Below are 18684 nucleotides of genomic sequence, written 5' to 3' on the forward strand. Positions count from 1 at the left end.
ACCCCGTCTCAAAATAAAAGTCAAGAAGGGCTGGGGATGTGGTTCAAGGGTAGCGCTCCCTGGGTTCTCAACCCCCATTACAGAAAGAAAAAAAAAAATCCTTTGAACTATGTCCCAGGGCAGGGATCTTAAGGGTGGTCTGGTGGCAGCTTCCTGTTTTGGAGGGGGAATGACATCAATTTGGCCCAGTCCCCATCTGGCCTACTTCATTAACTGATGTCATCTGACTCCTCTGGACATTGGCGTAAGTAAATGTGAGCAAGGATTTGGGGAGCTAGGAAAGCTCTGACCTAAGGGGAGCTGGAAGTGATCTCATACAAAATAGCAGGGCCCTCATCGATGACATCACATCTATTTTGCAGAAAGGCTGGGGGGGGGGGGGAAGGAAGAGGCATCCTAAACCCAAGTAGACAGATAGATTAACAAGGCCCCTCAATCTTAGAAACATTTTGGTTTCAAGTTTGGTTACAAGTAACAGATGCAAATTTCAGCAAGTCTTAGCAGTTAAGAGAACCTGGCTGAAAAGTAACTACCGTTATGTCAACACACCAGATTTTTTAATGTTGGCAACACAACATCATGTGATGGGGCCAGGCGTGGTTCAGTGGTAGAACGCTTGCCTAGCATGTGTGATACACTGAGTTAGATCCTCAGCACCACATAAAAAAAATAAACAAATAAAATAAAGGTATAGTGTTCATCTACAACTTAAAAAAATCATGTGATGATAAATATATACAATTGTATTTATCAATTCAAAAGAAAAAAATAAACTGGGTGCAGTGGTGCACGCCTGTAATCCTAAGGACTTGGGAGACTTGAGACCGGAGAACTGCGGGTTCAAAGCCAGCCTCAGCAATATCGAGGTGCTAAGCAACTCAGTGAGACCCTATCTCTAAAGAAAATACAAAATAGGGCTGGGGATGTGGCTCAGTGGTCAAGTGCCCTGAGTTCAATCTCTGGTATGCCCCTGCCAGTTGTCTATCTGGTATATCTTAAAGGGGGAGGGGCAGAGTCATTCTGCAGTGCACTAGTGCTTTCTACACATTGCATTATGATGGGAAATGGGTGGCAGAAAGCTGACCCATTGAACCAGCTGCAGCTGCAGGAGCCTGTAGTCCCAAATGCTTGGGAGATTGAGGCAGCAGGGTCAGTTAAGCCCAGGAATTGGAGTCCATCCTGGGCAACATAGAGGCTATGTCTCAAAAAAAGAAAAACCCAAGGACGGTGGTTCATACCTGTAATCCCGGCTACTCAGGAGACCGAGTTAGAGGATGGCAAGTCAGAGGACAGCCCGGGCAAATAAGTGAGACCCTGTCTCAAAATTAAAAAGAAAAAGATGGAGGGCCTAGAGATGTAGCTTAGCCATAGAGCACCCCTGGGTTCAATCCCCAGGGCTGAAAGAAGAAAAGAAAGAAAGAGAGCAAGAGAGAAAGAAAGAAAAAGGTATAACTGGTGAAGTATTTTGAAGAAAGAAGAAACAAATTAGAAAATGTGGGTTGGATGATGTAGGAAAACAGCCTCCATTGGGTGTGGTGGCACATGCCTCTAATCCCAGTGACCTGGGAAGGTAAGGCAGGAGGATTGCAAGTTCAAAGCCAGCCTCAGCAACTCAGCAAGGCCTTCAGCAATTTAGCAAGATCCTGTCTCAAAATAAAAGGACTGGGGATGTATCTCAGTGGTATAGCACCCCTGGTTTTAATCATGAGTACAAAAGAGACACCTTTTTTGGCAGAATTCTAGAGAAGTTTCTAAGTGGGAAATGAGAATTGGGATAGAAAGTTGGAGTTAGAAAAGACCCCTAATTAATTGAATGTCCCCCACCCCACCCCATCCTCAAACATTCTTCCTCCACACAAAACAGCTAGTTGCAATGTGAGGGGTCTTCACTAAGGAAATTGAACTCACTCTTTGGTAACAGTAAAGACAGTTGGAGTGAGAGCTACTGTCTCAAATAAATTCCTCCTATGGAGTCCCCTAGCACCATAAATGTAATTTCTCCAAAAATCCAGCAAGTTCACATGAACCCCAGAGAGCCTTTACATGACCTCCATCTCAAAACTGCATCCTGACAAGGCTTGCCAAACAGTCAAGGGAGCCTGCTGGGAGGAGGAGGACCAGACAAGCAGGGAAAGGTCCTCTGAGGTAAAGAGCAGTAAGGAGAAGCAGTTAGTGTCCTTAGGGGAAGTGGAAGTGGTTCTATCCATTAAACAAGAACAGCGTGTCTTCAAAAATGAAACTTGGAACCAGTAATTTTTTTTTTTTTTTTTTGGTACCAGGGATTGAACCCAGAGGTGCTGGGTACATGTATGCAAAGAATGAAAAAGAATTATAATATATAGGAGAAATCTAAATAAATTTGTTAAATTTGAAATCTCTTATAACTTTCCTGTACATCTAAGATTACATTTAAGGGCTGGGGTTGTGTGGCTCAGTGGCAGAGCGCTTGCCTAGCATGTGTGAGGCACTGGGTTCAATCCTCAGCACCACATAAAAATAAATAAAATAAAGGTATTGTGTCCATCTGCAACTAAAAAAAAAAATTAAAGATTACATTTAAATAAATTTAAAATATTTTTTAAAAAGACACCAGATCAGAAGGTTTCAAAGCCGATTTTTTTCTAATTATTAAAAATCAAATCTTACAGGGCATGGTAGTACACACCTGTAATCCCAGCTGTTTGGAGGTTGAGGCAGGAGGATTGCAAGATCCAGACCAGCCTCAGCAATTTAGTGAGACAGTTGAGGGATGGGGTAAGGATGTGACTCAGTGGTAAAGCATCCCTGTGTTCAAACCCCAGTACAAAAAAAAAAAAAAAAAAAAAAAGAATTTTTTTGAGCGGGTACCAGGGATTGAACTCAGCAGCACTCAACCATTGAGGCACATCCCTAGCCCCATTTTGTATTTTATTTAGAGACAGGGTCTCACTGAGTTGCTTAGGGCCTCACTGTTGCTGAAGATGGCTTTGAACACCCAATCTTCCTGCTTCAGCCTCCTGAGCAACTGGGATACAGGCATGTGACACCGCGCCCTGCAAAAAAAAAAAAAAAGAATTTTTATATCTACATAAAACACATGCTGCATAAATACATTTTAAAGAAAATCTGAAATAGGCGAAACTGTTCCAGTGAGACAGAAGGTGACTGCTTTTGGAGAGGTGTATCTGGGAGGGACAAGAGGGAACAGAGGAAAGCTTCAGGGACGCTTGCAGTGATCTGTTTTGTTTTGTTTTGTTTTAGTACTGGGGATTGAACTGAGGGCACTTAACCACTGAGCCACATCCCCAGCCTATTTTTATATTTTCATTAGTGACAGGGTCTCACTGAGTTGCTTAAAACCTTGCTAAATTCCTGAGGTTGGCTTTGAACTCATAATTCTCCTGCCTCAACCTCCCAAGCCACTGGGATTACAAGTATGCACCACCATGGGAGAAATGCACTGTAATCTTGATGGAAGACCTGTTCCACAGCTATGTTTATTTCTAAAACTTAGATACATTTAAAGTTTTATATTTTATGTATCCATATTATGCTACTGGATTTTTTTTTTTTTTTTAAGTATCAGGGATTGGACCCAGGTGCTTAACCACTGAGCCACATCCTCAACACTTTTTATTTTTTATTTTGGGACAGTGTCTTGCTGAATTGCTGGGGCTGGCCTTGAACTTGCAATCCTCCTGCCTCAAATGCTAACATTACAGGTGTGCACCACCACATCTTGTGTAAGTATGATTTTTTAAAAAAGTCTAATAACCTATTTACTGCAGATCTACGCCAGTATCAATTCTAAAAACACTTCCATCAAAATGCTATCACAAAAGATAGGGACATCTGCTGTACGTGTTATTATTCAACATTGTCATAGTGGTTGTATCAATTTCAACTCGATAAGAAAATGAAGTCATCAGTGTAAATACTAGGAATGCCAAGACAAAAGTATCATTTCCAGATCCCCTGGAGCTTTTGCTCCGGTTCTTTCTCTTCTATCACAAATTGTCATAAAATAATTGCCTCATCTTATCGTCTCCATTTTTTTTCCTCCTCCATTTTTTCTTGATTCCGTGCTCTGTGGGCCTCTTTCCCACTTCTCCACTGAAATGAGGTTGCCAATGAGCTTCCTGCCACCAGCTCCAGTGGTCACCTCTCTGTGTCCTCCTTGCCCTATCAGCAGCATCTGCCCAGGGGATCCCTTCCTCCTCCCAGGGAGGCTTCTCCCTCTGGAGATCAGCTCTCAGTCCTCCTAGTCTCTGACTGCTCTTCCTCTCCATACTGAGTCCCCTCACCGAATCCTCCACCTCTGAGGGCACAGGCCTGGGATCTCTTCTTATCTACATTCTGCTCCCAGTGCAGGTGACATCATCCAGTGTGTGGCTTTATCCTCCCGTTACTATTCCAAGAGCTCCAGATTCCTATCACCCCAGCTCTGCCCCCTGCCCTGACCTCCAGACAAGGAACCCACCAGCTGAACTTTTCCACTGGGTAGTCCAGTGGTCCTCTCCAGCTTAACACGGCCAAACTTTCAGAAAGGTGACTGTCACGTGTTCTCTCTCATAGGCAGAATCTAAAAATAAATAAATAAATTGAAATGCAGAAGGGAAACTTTTAGGGAAAGGGGTTGGGGGAGGGGAGTGTGGTGGGAGGGGCCGTGGGGAGGGTGGATCCAAAGCAGGTTATGTGCCTGTATGGAAATGTCGCAATGGAACCCATTAACCTGTACAATCCATAGGTGCTAACAGTTAAACTTAAAAAAAATTTTTTTTTAAAGTGGCAGATTTGAATTCTGACTTTGGATGCAAAGCGGGCTCCTCTCCCCATCATTCCTCATCTCTTAGTGAGAGTCCCCTTCCTCCCACTGTTCAGTCCCAAAATATCGTCTCCTCTTTCCAGTCCATCAGTCGTGGTGTCAACTCTGTCTCCAGAGTCGAGCCTCCGTTTGGACACATCTTACACCTCCACAGTTGCCATCCTTGTGCAAACTGCCATCACCTGTCATCACCCTAGTGTAAGCCACCATCACCTGTCACCTGGATTATTCAATTTGGCTCCTGCTTGCCTTTGTCCTTGGATAGCACATTCTCCACTCAACAGCCAGTAATGAATCTTTTTTTTTTTTTTTTTTCTTTTTTCCAATGCTAGGGATTGAAGCCAGAGCTTCGTAATGCTAGGCAAGCACTCTGCCACTCGTCCCCAGCCCCCAGTGGTCCTTCTAAAACTTGTCATCTCTCTGCTTACCCCCAAAAGTGCACCAACTCACATACTAACCCCAGGATCTTTACCTCTACCAGGAATATTCTTGTTCTAGTGCTTCTCGTGACACATGTCACTGCTCCAATGTCATCCGATCAGAGTGGTCTTCCTCAAAAAATGCATCTAACATGGCCCCTCTGACCAGGTATGGTAGTGCATGTCTGTAGTGCCAGCTCTGAGGAGGCTGAAGCAGGAGGATCACTTGAGTCCAGGAGTTCAAAACCAGCCTTGGGCAACACAGCAAGACCACATCTAAAAATAATTAGAAAAGTACAAAGATTAGCTCTCTGGTTACTTTTTTTTTTAAGAGAGAGAGAATCTTAATATTTATTTTTAGTTTTTGGTGGACACAACATCTTTGTTTGTATGTGGTGCTGAGGATTGAACCCGGGCCGCACGCATGCCAGGCGAGCGCGCTACCACTTGAGCCACATCCCCAGCCCCAACTTTTTGGTTTTTTATTTTTTACTTAAGGCCTCACTTAGTTGCTGAGCCTGACTTTGAATTTGTGATTCTTCTGCCTCAGTCTCCCGAGTCACTGGGAATACAGGCATGTGCCACCGTGCCCAGCTCCCCTGATGTATTTTATATTAATTTATTCATGATTATCCATTTCTATCCATGTATATTTACAATCTGAATGTGTCTAAGACATGCATTTCAAGTGGAAATAACAGGCTTCATATAGCACATAATATAGTAAGCTGTCTTTCACTTACTTATGTTTGTATGTAATTGAAAGGCAGTCTGGTATAAATCCCACTATCATGTGTAATTATAATGCATCAATTTTTTAAAAAGGCAAGCTGAATGACATAGGCAAGAAAGTTCTGGTGGCTTCTGTGTTTGTGGATTAAGAGTGGTCATCCCCCACCTAGTCTCCAAGCCTGCCTTAATTTTGTTGGCCTATTTTTTCTTTCTTTTTATTTTATTTTATTTTTTTAGTTGTAGATGGACACAACACCTTTATTTTATTTATTTATTTTTATGTGGTGCTGAGGATTGACCCAGGGCCTCACATGTGTAAGGCAAGCGCTCTACCACTGAGCCACAACCCCAGCCTTGCTTGCTTATATTTTCTAAGTTTTCCAAATTCACTTCATACCTGAGAGGAAAAATAAGAGATAGATAAATCCAGAAGTGGAGACATTATCTAATAAGAATTCTAGAATGAGAGACTAGAAAGATAAAAATAATTTTTTCCTTCAGGAATGGTGGAATAGGTGGGCATGGTGTTAACCACCTGTAATCTCAGCTACTCAGAAGGCTGAGGCAGGAAGATCCCATGAGCCAAAGAGTTGAAGGTCTTCCTGCACAACATAGCAAGATCTCATCTCCAAATAAAGATGTTTAATAACCTAACAACACTGACTTTCAAAGGGAAGGTGTTAAGAGTCTCAATCTGGTCATTCCTAGAATGTAAATTCCCTTCCTTCTTCCTGTCTCCATCCTATACCATTTGGAGAAGCACCCTCAATCAGACCAAGAAAGATGCCTACCTACACACACACACACACGCACACACACACACACACGCAGGCGCACACGGACTGGGAGCAAACCAAACACTGCAGTACATTTATGTAACTAAGAGAGGTCACTCCAGGGAACCTTCCCTGGACAGCTTCAGTCCCTACTTGACTTTTTGTGTCCTGAGCTGAGTAACAACTAGCAACTTTTAAACAGCAGTTTTGTTTATTTTATTTTAACAAAAAAGTAAAAAAAAAAAAAGAAAGACCTGTCTCTTTAGGCAGCCTTCTACATTATATTTTTTAACATTTTTAGTTGTAAATGGAAACAATACCATTATTATTTTATTCATTTTTTTATGTGGTGCTGAGGATCGAACCCAGTGCCTCCCATGTGCTCGGCAAGTGCTCCACCACTGAGCCCCAGCCCCAGCCCCAGCCGACCTTCTATATTATTAACAGCTAAGAGACCATTAAATCCTGCTCAGTCCTGCCCTTTCCTGATCCCACCCCACAGCCTGGAGTGCGCAGATGTGCTACCTGCACCCTACCATGCTATGCCCTGGCTGCCCTCTCCAAGACTATGGAGGACCAAGTGGCATCTAGTGGGTAACAAAACAGACCTCCCCAAAATCTCCTCTTCCTTTTTCACTCAGATATTTAGGAAGATGTACCAGTTTATGTGTGATTCTGCAGAGAAAAAAGTGGTCAGTGGTAAGTAGTTCATAACCAGCTCTGGGTGCAAAGATGGCTGTCGGTTTGTAACCCTTGCTGGTTTCATTGGTGGGAATATACCTCACTGTGGTTGATTCAAGCCACCCAACTTGATGTCAACCTGAATATACATTACACAGCTCTCAGGAGCTGAGGTCAGCAGGCTCCGGAACACCACAGTAAACCCAGGGCTCTTCCCGAGGACGTACAGACGCAGCGTCCTGGTGAGTCTTGACAGAGGTGTACTCCCTGTAGCCCACACCCTACAGAGCATTCTATAAAAATTAGAATTAATTCAAAACTGGGCATGGTGGCCCACACCTGTAATCCCAACTACTCGGGTGGCTGAGGAAGGAGGATAATAAATTTGAGGTGAGTCTTGGTAATGTAGCAAGGACCTGTCTCAAAACAACAGAACAAACAGGCTGGGGCTCTAGCTCAGTGGTAGAGGGTTTGACTAGCACGTGTGCAGCACTAGGTTTTGATCCTCAGCACCACATAAAAATAAACAAGTAAAATAAAGGCAGTGTGTCCATCTACAATTAAAAATATTAACAAACCAACCAACAAGTCTGAGGTTGTAACTAAGTGGTAGAGCACTTGCTGCACATGCAAATAGCCCTAGAGTCAATCCTCGTACTAAAAGGAAGGAAAAAAAGAAAGAAGAAGAAGAAAGGAGGAGGAGGGGAAATGAATTCTAATTAAGTTTAGATGAAGTCTTGCTTCTGTCCCACCTCTGCAGAGCCTTGGTATTTCGCAACATGTCCTTTATAAGGATTTATGTTCAGGCAACATGGACAGCAAGGGACAAACATTCGAGAGTCCAATAGGTTTGGTTCGTAACAATATAATTGTCCCAACCCCTAGGACCTGTGCTACTTAGCTAACTAAGCAGCTTCCTATTTCTGGGTCTCAGTTGCCCCTTTGTGAAATTGGGATAATGACACCTGAGAAACTTGTTGTGAGAAATAAGAGAGACAATATTCATTAAACACTTGAAATTCAGTTAGGAGGGCTTCCTTCTATATGTTGCCATGAATAATTGCTTATATATAACACTATGTTTAAAAATCAGAATACCATACCAGGCATGGTGGTCCACGCCTGTAATCCTAGCCACTAGGGAGGCTGAGGCAGGAGGACCACAAGTTCAAAGCCAGCCTCAGCAATGGTGAGACCCTGTCTCTAAATAAAACACAAAATAGGGCTGGGGATGTGGCTCAGTGGTTGAGTGACCCTGGGTTCAATGCCTGGGACCAAAACAAAAATGAACAAATAAAATAAAATAAATAAAAATCAGAACACCAATCTCCTCCTGTGTTTTATCGGCAGAGATGCACTCGTTGGCTGGGGTGAGGGTATGGGAAATGAACAGCAGAGAAGCATAATGGCCTTATCAGGGCGATGATTTATCTATTTATTTATATGCTTATTTATTTATTTGGTTCTGGGGATTGAATCCAGGGCCTTGCCAATAGTAAGTACATATTCCTCCCCTGAGCTACATACTTAAGCCCGAAACTGCATTATCTTGAGAAGGGTGTGGGCTACAGGGGCATGCACCTTCGTCAGAACTCATCTAACTGTACACTTACAACCTGAGGACTCTGTTCTGTGCAAATTATACCTCTATTTAAAAAAATGTTGCCACACCTGTAGCCTCAGCTACGTGGAAGACTGAGGCAGAAGGATCACTTGAGACCAGGAATTTGGGACCATCCCAGACAAGAGTCCATGTCAACCAAGTTCAGTGTACATTCCTGTAATCCCAGCAGCTGGGGAGGCTGAAACAGGAGGATCATAGACAGATTCAGAAATTTAGAGAGGTATTAAGCAACTCAGTGAGACCCTGTCTCTAAATAAAATACAAAAAAGGGACAGGGACATGGATCAGTGGTTAATTGCCCCTGAGTTCAATCCCTGGTACCAAAATTAATAAACAAATAAATAAATATAAATAAACAATGGATTAAAAATTAGCTGGGCATGGTGGTACATACCTCTTCTCCCAGCGACTCAGAAGGTTGAGGCAAGAGGATCACAAGTTCCAGGCCAGCCTCAGCAACTTAGCAAGACCCTGTAAATAAAGTTTACAAAGGGCTGAGGATATAACTCAGTGGTAGAGGGCACCTGAATTCAATCGCCAGTACTACAAAAAACAAAAACAAACAATAAAATCCCAAACTGAAATAAGTAGTAAAGAGACATGATTATAGATTATAAGTGACTTCAAAGACTTATCAGAAAGGGGCTGGGGATGTGGCTCAAGCGGTAGCGCGCTCGCCTGGCATGCATGCGACCCGGGTTCGAGCCTCAGCACCACATACAAACAAAGATGTTGTGTCTGCTGATAACTAAAAAATAAATATTAAAAAATTCTCTAAAAAAAAAAAAAAAGACTTATCAGAAAAAAAAAAGAGCCAGTATTATAGCACATATCTGTAATCCCAACAATTCAGGAGGCTAAGACAGGAGGATCACAAATTTGAGGCCAACCTCTGTGATTTGGCAAGACCCTGTCTCAAAACGAAAAAAAAGTAATACTAATAAAAGGTCTGAAAATATAGCTCAGTGGCAGAGTAGCCCTGGGTTCAATCCTCAGTACCAAAAAGGAAGAAGAAGGGAAATAACCATATAAACTAACAAGTGGAGATGGGAAAGATCTGAGTGAGCAGGCCACACCAAGCCAAAACCCTTCTGGGAGTCTGCTGGGAGGTGACCTGAATCTGTCTCCGGCATAGAAGCGTCCATGGATGCCCAGCCCAGACAATGAGACTCAGCTGAAAAAGTTCACCTAGGCTGGTCTTGGTAGCACTGACTCGGGAAGGCCGAGGCAGGAGGGTCACAGGTATGAGGCTAGCGTGGGCAACTTAGCAAGACCCTGCCTCAAACAAGATTTCTTTTCTTTTTTTTTTTTTTTTTTGAAAAAAACAAGATTTCTTAAAAGTCTGGTATAGCTCAGCGGTAGGGCACTTAGCCAGTATGGGTGAAGCCTGGGACATCTCACCTCATAGACCCAGCTGCTGAATGAAATTCACCCCACAGACACAGCAATGGACCCAAGCCTGCCTTTGAAGATTGTTAAGCTACACCTTCCTGCTTTGTGCTTTTTTTTTTTGGTACAGGGATTAAACCAAGTGCTATCACTGAGCTACATCCCCAATTCAGTCCTTCTTTATTTTTAAATTTATTTATTTGGGGGGGGGGGGTACCGGGGATTAAACTCAGGGGCATTTGAACACTAAGCCACATCCCCAGCCCTATTTTGAATTTCCTTTAAAGACAGGATCTCACTGAGTTGCTTAGTGCCTCCCTTTTGTTGAGGCTGGCTTTCGTGGTGATCCTCCTGCCTCAGCCTCCAGAGCCACTGGGATTACAGGCATGCGCCACTGTGCCTGGCCCTTTTTTATGTTTGTTTGTTTTTTCTAGGAAAAAATAGATTTATTTGTATTGGTTTTTATTTTTTATTTTATTTTTCAAAAATCAGTCTTTTGAATACAATTTTATTTGTTTTAGTTGTAGGTGGACACAATAACCTTTATTTTATTTTTATGTGGTGCTAAGGATCGAACCCAGTGCCTCATGCGAGCTAGGCAAGTGCTCTACCGCTGAGCCACAACCCCAGTCCCTATTTTTTATTTTTTGAAACAGGTTCTCACTAAATTGCTCAAATTGCTGAGGCTGGCATTGAACCTCCTGCCTCGGCCTCCTGAGTCACTGGGATTACATGTGCACACCACCACACCTGCCTGTGTCCCTGTCTGCAACCAGTGCTGCCTCACGGACTGCTCCAAAATTCCACCCTCCCCAACCCACCGGGATCTGGGATCTGCCTGAAGACTGTTGCCAAGAGACCAAAGGCTGAGGAAGCCCGACCAAAACCTGTCCTGCAATATTAACACAAAAGATAAAAAAAGATGTCAGAAAAAAAAATAATTCTTTCAAACCAACAATTGACCCTGTTTATATCTTGTCCTAGCCCCACCCCCAAAAAAATGTCACAAATACACAAGAAATCAGCAGTTACTACAAGATGAAAAATAAGTAATTAGGAAAATAAGCAGAACCTCCTTTTCCCACCATCCAGAAGATACTCAACTGAAGGCAGTGTAAATTCTTTTAGGCAAGCACTCCAGCCACTGAGCTATATATACCCCAGCCCTGTGTTACCTCCTTGCTTTTTTATTTTTTTATTTATTAGAATTTTAAAATGTTTCTATTAGTGCCTTATAGCTATACATAATATTGGAGTTCATTTTGACATATCATTCATGCTTGCATGGAATATAATTTGCTCCATTTCAGTCCTCCATACATCCACTTTCCCGCCCCTCCCCCCCTCCCCTGTTCTCCCGGTTCATTTCTACAAGTTTAATCCGGATCCAAAAAAAATCTGCAAGGGGAACAATGGTATCCACGGGAACAAACTGCAATATAAATTCATTATTGCTTTTCAGATAAGACACAGCCAGTCATGGGGGATCACGCCTGTAATCCCAGCTACTCGGGAGGCTGAGGCAAAAGGACCACAATTTTGAGGCCAGCCTCAGCAAATTAACCAAACTCCTGTCTTAAAATAAAAAGCATGAATGTCTGGGATGTAGCTCAGTGGCTAGAATACCCCTGGATTTGATCTGAAGACTGGGGGATTAAACTCAGGGGCATTTGAACACTACTTAGGGGTAAGCTTAGGGGTACAGTTTAGTTGTAGTTCACTTGCCTACTGTGTGAAGCCAGGGTTTGATGCACCACCAAAAAAAAAAAAGAGGGGGAAGAAAAATAAATAAACACCATAACAACAACTCAGATACAGTTTTGAGACTCAAGTTGATATAAAAATTCACAAAGTGACATTTAGAAAAATGTTATTTTTAAATGACTTGCTTTCATGTTCCTTTGGAATGGTCATGTGTAATTTATGCTAGAATTTGACACTGAATCTACATCAAAGTTGCTTGAAATTTCTCAACAAGAGGCTGATTTAGATCTTGTTTTTGAAGGTGACTCAGTTTAAGAAATGTGTATGTTGCAATCCACTTCCTAGTTTTTCTTTCTGCCCAAATATGCTCTCATGGTTAACAGACCAAAGTACAATAAAATGAACAAAAGATAACCTGTGACACTGTGTGGGGCAAGCATTCTTTGTCCTTTAGGAGAAAGAAACACATTGAGCGTATCTGGAAAAAGATCTCTTGCAGTCATAATTAGTAAACAAGAGTAGCAATAAAAAGAGCTTATATAGTTATGGTCCCAGGTTAAGGAGGTCTTAGAAAGTAATTTAGTTTGCCACAGAGTGATGCAGCTCTTTGTTTCTGGTGGAAGCAGTTGACCCTGGTTAGTTTTCACCCTGGACTCTCAGGGCTGAGTGTAATCTGAGCAACAATTTTGTAATCATGGTGCTCGGATTCCTGAGCGAGGAAGGAGAGTGAGCTTATCATCAGCAGGCAGGGCCTGGGACAGGGCAGGGGACAGTACCAGAAACAGAGGAGTCCCTCGGTTATGTATAAAATGGCCCATTTCACCCTGACTCCACTTTCTGTTAATCAGATCAATATTCTTTTATCAATGTTATTAAGGGCCTTTGAAAACTTGTTCTAAACTGGGCGCATACATGCTTGTAATTCCAGCTATTTGGGAGGCTAGGGCAGTAGGATGGCAGCAAGTTCAAGGCCAGCCTCTGCAAGTTTGTGAGAACCTGTCTCAAAAAAAATAAAAAGGGGGGCTGGGGATATGGCTCAAGCGGTAGCGCGCTCGCCTGGCATGTGTGCAGCCCGGGTTCGATCCTCAGCACCACATACAAACAAAGATGTTGTGTCCGCCGAAAACTAAAAAAAATAAATAAATATTAAAAAAAAAAAAAGGGGGGCTGGAGATGTAACTCAATGGTTAAGTGCCCTGGATTCAATCCCCGGGAATCAAAAAAAAAAAAAAAAAAAAAAAGGAGGAGGAGGAGGAAGAGTGGGGGATGTGACTCAGGGATAGAGTGCTTTCCTGGCCCATGTGAGGCCCTGACTCTCATCCCTAGTGCCCATGTGTGTGCGCGCGTGCGTACACACACACACACACACACACACACACAAGTAAGTCATCAAGCACAGCAAACTAGCAGCAGAGGGACCCTCTAATAGGGTTGGGATTGGTTTGATGCTCATAGCAGGCTTTAGCCTTAGCTGTAACACATACATTTTTTATGAAGAGACAGGATCTGTGCATTTTATATGCAGTCAGGAACTATTTTTAAATGAATCTAACCCCACTTAAGTGTTGAGTTTCTACCCGAGATGCCCGTCACTTGGAAGCCAGGGAGAGCAGTCCTGACTGAGCAGCCACCTGAATCATCATGTAGTATGTCTGCCCTCAAGGAGCCAAAGCCTAGGGGCGGAGACAGAGTCACAGAAAGCACACTGTGAAGACTCCACAGTAAGGGGGACATCAAGGGCTGGCACCACCAGCTCCTGATTACAGGACAAGCGTAGTCCATCTAAACCTCAAGGCAATCCTAAAGCCCCGTCTACGGTTACTTCCATTTTATAAAGACTCTAAGCCAGACTGCAGCCCATGTCCATAGTCCTGGCTGCTGAGGAGGCTGAGGAGGGAGGCTCATGTGAGCCTAGGAGTTCATGGCCAGCATCCAAAACAGGAAGAGACATTCTCAGAAAAAGAAATGGAAAGAAAGAAAGAAGGAAGGAAAGAAAGGTAAAAAGACCAAGGCTTGGAAAGAATAAGGTACTTATTTGAGAACAAGGTGTCAAAGTTAGTAATAATAGTAGCTAACGCTTACAGAATGATCAGTACAAAATACATATTGTTTGTTCTAAGAACTTTTTTTTTTGGTATTGGAGATTGAACTCAGGGGCACTCAACCACTGAGCCACATCCCCAGCCCTATTTTGTATTTTATTTAGAGACAGGGTCTCACTGAGTTGCTTAGTGCCTCGCTATTGCTGAGGCTGGCTTTGAACTCTTGATCCTCCTGTCTCAACCTCCCAAATTGCTACAGGTGTATGCCACCATGCCTAGCTCTCTGTTCTAGGAATTTTTTTAAAAAATTTTTATTTGTTCTTTTTAGTCCTACATTCCAGTAGAATGTATTTTGACTTATCCTACATACATGGAATATAACTTCCCATTCTTACGGTTGAACATGATGTGGGGTTACACTGGTTGTGTATTCATATATGAACATAGGAAAGTAATGTCCAATTCAATTCTACTGTCTTTTCTATTATCCGAAGAACTTGACATAAGCGTTTATTAATAATTTCATCTTCACACTAACTCCATAAGGCAAAACTCGTTATCCCACTTTAATGATGAGGGAAATGAAGCCCAAACACGTTAAGATCTGTGTCCAAGCAAGTAAGGGGTGGGGCCAGGATTTGAACTGCACTTGAACTGAGCCTGTGCTTTTAATTTCATTATTTATTTATTGGTACTGGGGATTGAGCCCAGGGGCACTTAAACACTGAGTCACATCCCCAGCCCCCCCTTCTTTTTTAAACTTTTTTTGTAGTTGTAGATGGACAGCATGCCTTTGTTTTGTTTGTTTATTTTTTTATGTGGTGCTGAGGATCGAACCCAATGCCTTAGACATGCTAGGCAAGGGCTCTGCCACTGGTCTACAGCTCCAGGACCCCCAACCCCCAGCCCTTTTTTTTATATTTTATTTAGAGACAGGGTCTTGCTGAGTTGCTTAGGGCCTCCCTAAATTGCTGAAGCTGACTTTGAACTCTCAATCCTCCTGCGTTAGCCTCCAAAGCTGCTGGGAATACAGGCATTCGCCACCACACCCAGCAATTTCATGATCTTTTGCATATGAGGTAGGACATAAAGAGGCATGGGGTTTGTTTTAGTCAGCTTTTTCACTGCTGTGATTCAAAGGACCCAACCAGAACTGGAGAGGAGGAAAAGTTTATTTGGGGGCTCACGGTTTCGGAGGTCTGAATCCATAGAAAGCAGACTCTACTCCTTGGGGCTCCAGTGAGGCTGAACATCATGGCGGAAGCATGTGGCAAAGGGCAACAGCTCCCGTGGTGATCAGGAGGCATAGAAAGACTCTGCTCTCCAGATACCAAATATATACCCCATAGCCACACCCCCAATGAACCACTTCCTCCAGCCACACCCCACCTGCCTCCAGTTACCACTCAGTTCATCCCATCAGGGATTAATTCAGTGATTAGGTTAAGGCTATGACCCATCATTTCTCCTCCAGACCTTCTTGCATTCTCTCACACGTGAGCTTTTAGGGGACCCTACATCTAAACCATAACAGGGTTAAACTGCATACACAGATGAGGGGTTCAGGAAGGAACAGGGCAGGAGACATTTGAGTGGACCTCGAAGGACCCATAGGAGTGTGCCAGGCAGAGCTGAGAGAAGGAGTATTCTAATAAAGACAACGAAAGAGCAAGATGGCAGGGTTGGATGTGGCCTGTGTGAGGAGCAGGAAGGGTGGAGGTGAGCAAGTGGAGAAGGTCCCCTTAAGGGGAGGTTCTCTTATGCCCTTGAGTTTTATTTTCCAGACTATGAATGAGTAATGCCTGCTCTTCCCTCTCATTCTGCAACTGTGCCATGGAGATGATAATAGGAGCTGACTCAAGGATTAAATGAAAACACTTGCACGGTGCCTGGCATACCATAAGTCTCCAGAAATGTTAGTAGTAATTGTAAGTTATTACACAGCTAGAGTAGTAACCCTCCCACATTTCTACATTAGTACAACTCAGTGTTCCAAGTGATAGAAACCCAGATCAGAAAAGTGTGCTTTCGTTTTTCTTTGGAAGACTTGGCATCACCACGGAGGGTCTTGCTTGTGTTAGTTTCAGGAACAGCGGGATCCAGGGTCTCAGAAACTGCCAAGCCTCTACTTGCTGCCTGAACCTGATTCTTTCAAACCTGTTGGAAATCATGGTGGTCAGTACAGCATCTCCCACTTTCCCACCCACCAGGAAGTCTGAGTCATTCTCCCTGTCTCTGGGTTTAACAATAGAGCTATTAAACAAACTTTGATATCACATGGCCAAAGAAGCGTGGGCTCTAGAATGGGGGGGGGGGCACCTATTCTAAATTCATGGTCCATGTAGAGGAGAGGGATTCAGGACCATTTCCCAGAAGCGTGAAGGGTAGGTCTGGTAGACAAATGGCAAAGTTCACCCTAACTTTGCTCACTTCCAAAAAACTACATCCTTCCCTCACTGGTGGAGTGCACGGGTGAGACTCTGGGTTCGATCCCCTGCAACAAAACAGAGGCAAAACAGAAAACCAAAGCCCAAATCAGAACACGCACACCCTTGCACGCCCAGCTGTGTGTGTGCACGCCTGCTTGTGCGTTTGTGTCTGCACCTCTCTTCTGACCAGGGGTCTGGAAAATTCGTTTTTCTCTCTGGAATCTTATTACATCTTCTCTTTTGTCCCTGTTCTGAAATTTCATGTCAGTGGAACTTGACATGGACTGATTTTCATCCATTTACTGGGAACTGTAGTGGGCCTTGCTACAGCAACCAATGTTCTTTTTTTTTTGGGGGGGGGGGTTACTAGGGATTGAACTCAGGGGCACTCAACCACTGACCCACATCCCCAGTTCAATTTTGTATTTTATTTAGAGACAGGGGCTCACTGAGTTGCTTAGCGCCTTGCCATTGCTGAGGCTGGCTTTGAACTCCCAATCCTCCTCCCTCAGCCTCCAGAGACTCTGGGATTACAGGTGTGCACCTCCACACCAAGCACAACCAGTGTTCTTTAGAGCTCGTACGTGTTCTCTCTCTCTCTCTCTCTCTCTCTCTCCCCCCCCCCCCCCCGCCCTTCTTTTCTTCCTTTCTTGGCTCTGGGAATGGACCCCAGGACCTTGTGCCTGCTAGGCAACTTCTCTAGCACCTAGCTACATCCCTGGTTCTCTTTAGAGTTCCTGACTTGTTTCCTTAAGTATATCCTGCTCTGTGTTTTCTCTTTTCTTCCTGGGACTCTTGAAACTCACCTTGGCCCCTTAGGCTGGCCTTCTAATTTTCTGATAATCCCTCTCCTGTTTTCCCTCTCTGACATTTAGCTCTGTGTTCTCCTGTGAGAGTCTCGCTAACTTTATTACAACTCTTCTAATTTTCATTGCAATTATTAATTTTAATTCCAAGCCCTGTTTCATTTGTGTGTAAGGCATCATTTTACACAGAAAAAGAGTTTGAGCTTTTAGAAAGCTTCTGCGTGAGCAAAAGGAAGAACAAAATTCTTTCCATGAGATTAGTTTTCACGGTGTCACATCCAATTTACGAATGTAGTTTCAACGTCACCCCGTCGATAGCCAAAAAACCAAGATGTCTTTGTGCAAAGACCAAAGTCCTCATTCTACTGACTTACATGGGTCTAAGTCTATGCCACAGTTTGGACCAAAGAAAACCACATTTGGAAGCAATGGTCATGGAAAAAGTGTCACTTTAGATCAATACTATACCATTAGGAGGCACATTGACAACATGTCAGATGACTTGGCATTAATCCAGAAAACTGCTAGATTCAGAAATGCTTTCATTGCAGACTGATGACTCTACAGACTTAGTGACTGTTGTATTTATTTGGTACCAATTAGAATCCTAAAAGAGAAATGTCTAGAAGAACATCCAAAGGCCCGAAACAATCTGCTGGGAATTAAATATTCAAAGTGGTAATAAATATTTTGAAAAACGTGAGATATTTTGGAAATGGTGTGTAAGTCTGGGCATTTGTGGCTTTGACAGGAAAGTGTGTTGCTCCATAGCAAGAACTCCTTTTGGAAAACTCTAGAGTCAGGTAATGCGTTGTCTTATTAAGAAAGGCTTTCCTGTAATCCCAGCTACTCAGGAGGCTGAGGCAAGGGAATCACAAGTTTGAGGCCAGCCTCAGGAGTTTAGCAAGACCTTATGAAAGTGAGATAATAAAAAAGATCTCAAACAAAACAAAACAAAAAAACCTCAGGGCTGGGGTTGTGGCTCAGAGGTAGAGCACTTGCCTAGCACGTGTGAGGCGTTGGGTTCGACCCTCAGCACCACATACAAACAAAGATGTTGTGTCCACCGAGAACTAAAAAAAATAAATAAATAAATATCAAAAAATTCTCTCTCTCTCTCTCTTTAAAAAAAAAAAAACCCTCAATAAAATCATGGCATTTCCGGGGCTGGGGATGTGGTTCAAGTGGTAGCGCGCTCGCCTGGCATGCGTGCGGCCCGGGTTCGATCCTCAGCACCACATACAAACAAAGATGTTGTGTCCACCAAAAAATAAATAA

At 43.3% G+C, this 18684-nt stretch overlaps 1 long non-coding RNA gene across 2 annotated transcripts; it reads right to left on the minus strand.

The window, feature by feature from the left end:
• Positions 1–2818: 2818 nt before the first annotated feature.
• On the minus strand, positions 2819–15454 carry LOC114094044 (uncharacterized). 2 transcript variants are annotated; one of them, XR_003582974.2, is made up of 6 exons: positions 15359–15454; positions 9431–9507; positions 9084–9214; positions 5277–5499; positions 4460–4561; positions 2819–3032 (listed from the first exon to the last, which is right to left on the minus strand). It is a non-coding gene; the product is annotated as an uncharacterized lncRNA (long non-coding RNA). The 2 variants fall into 2 exon arrangements; XR_011709008.1 differs by lacking the exon at positions 9084–9214.
• Between the last annotated feature and the right edge of the window lie 3230 nt (positions 15455–18684).

This window comes from Marmota flaviventris, chromosome 10 (genome assembly GCF_047511675.1).
Source record: "Marmota flaviventris isolate mMarFla1 chromosome 10, mMarFla1.hap1, whole genome shotgun sequence".
Taxonomy (NCBI): Eukaryota; Metazoa; Chordata; class Mammalia; order Rodentia; family Sciuridae; genus Marmota; species Marmota flaviventris.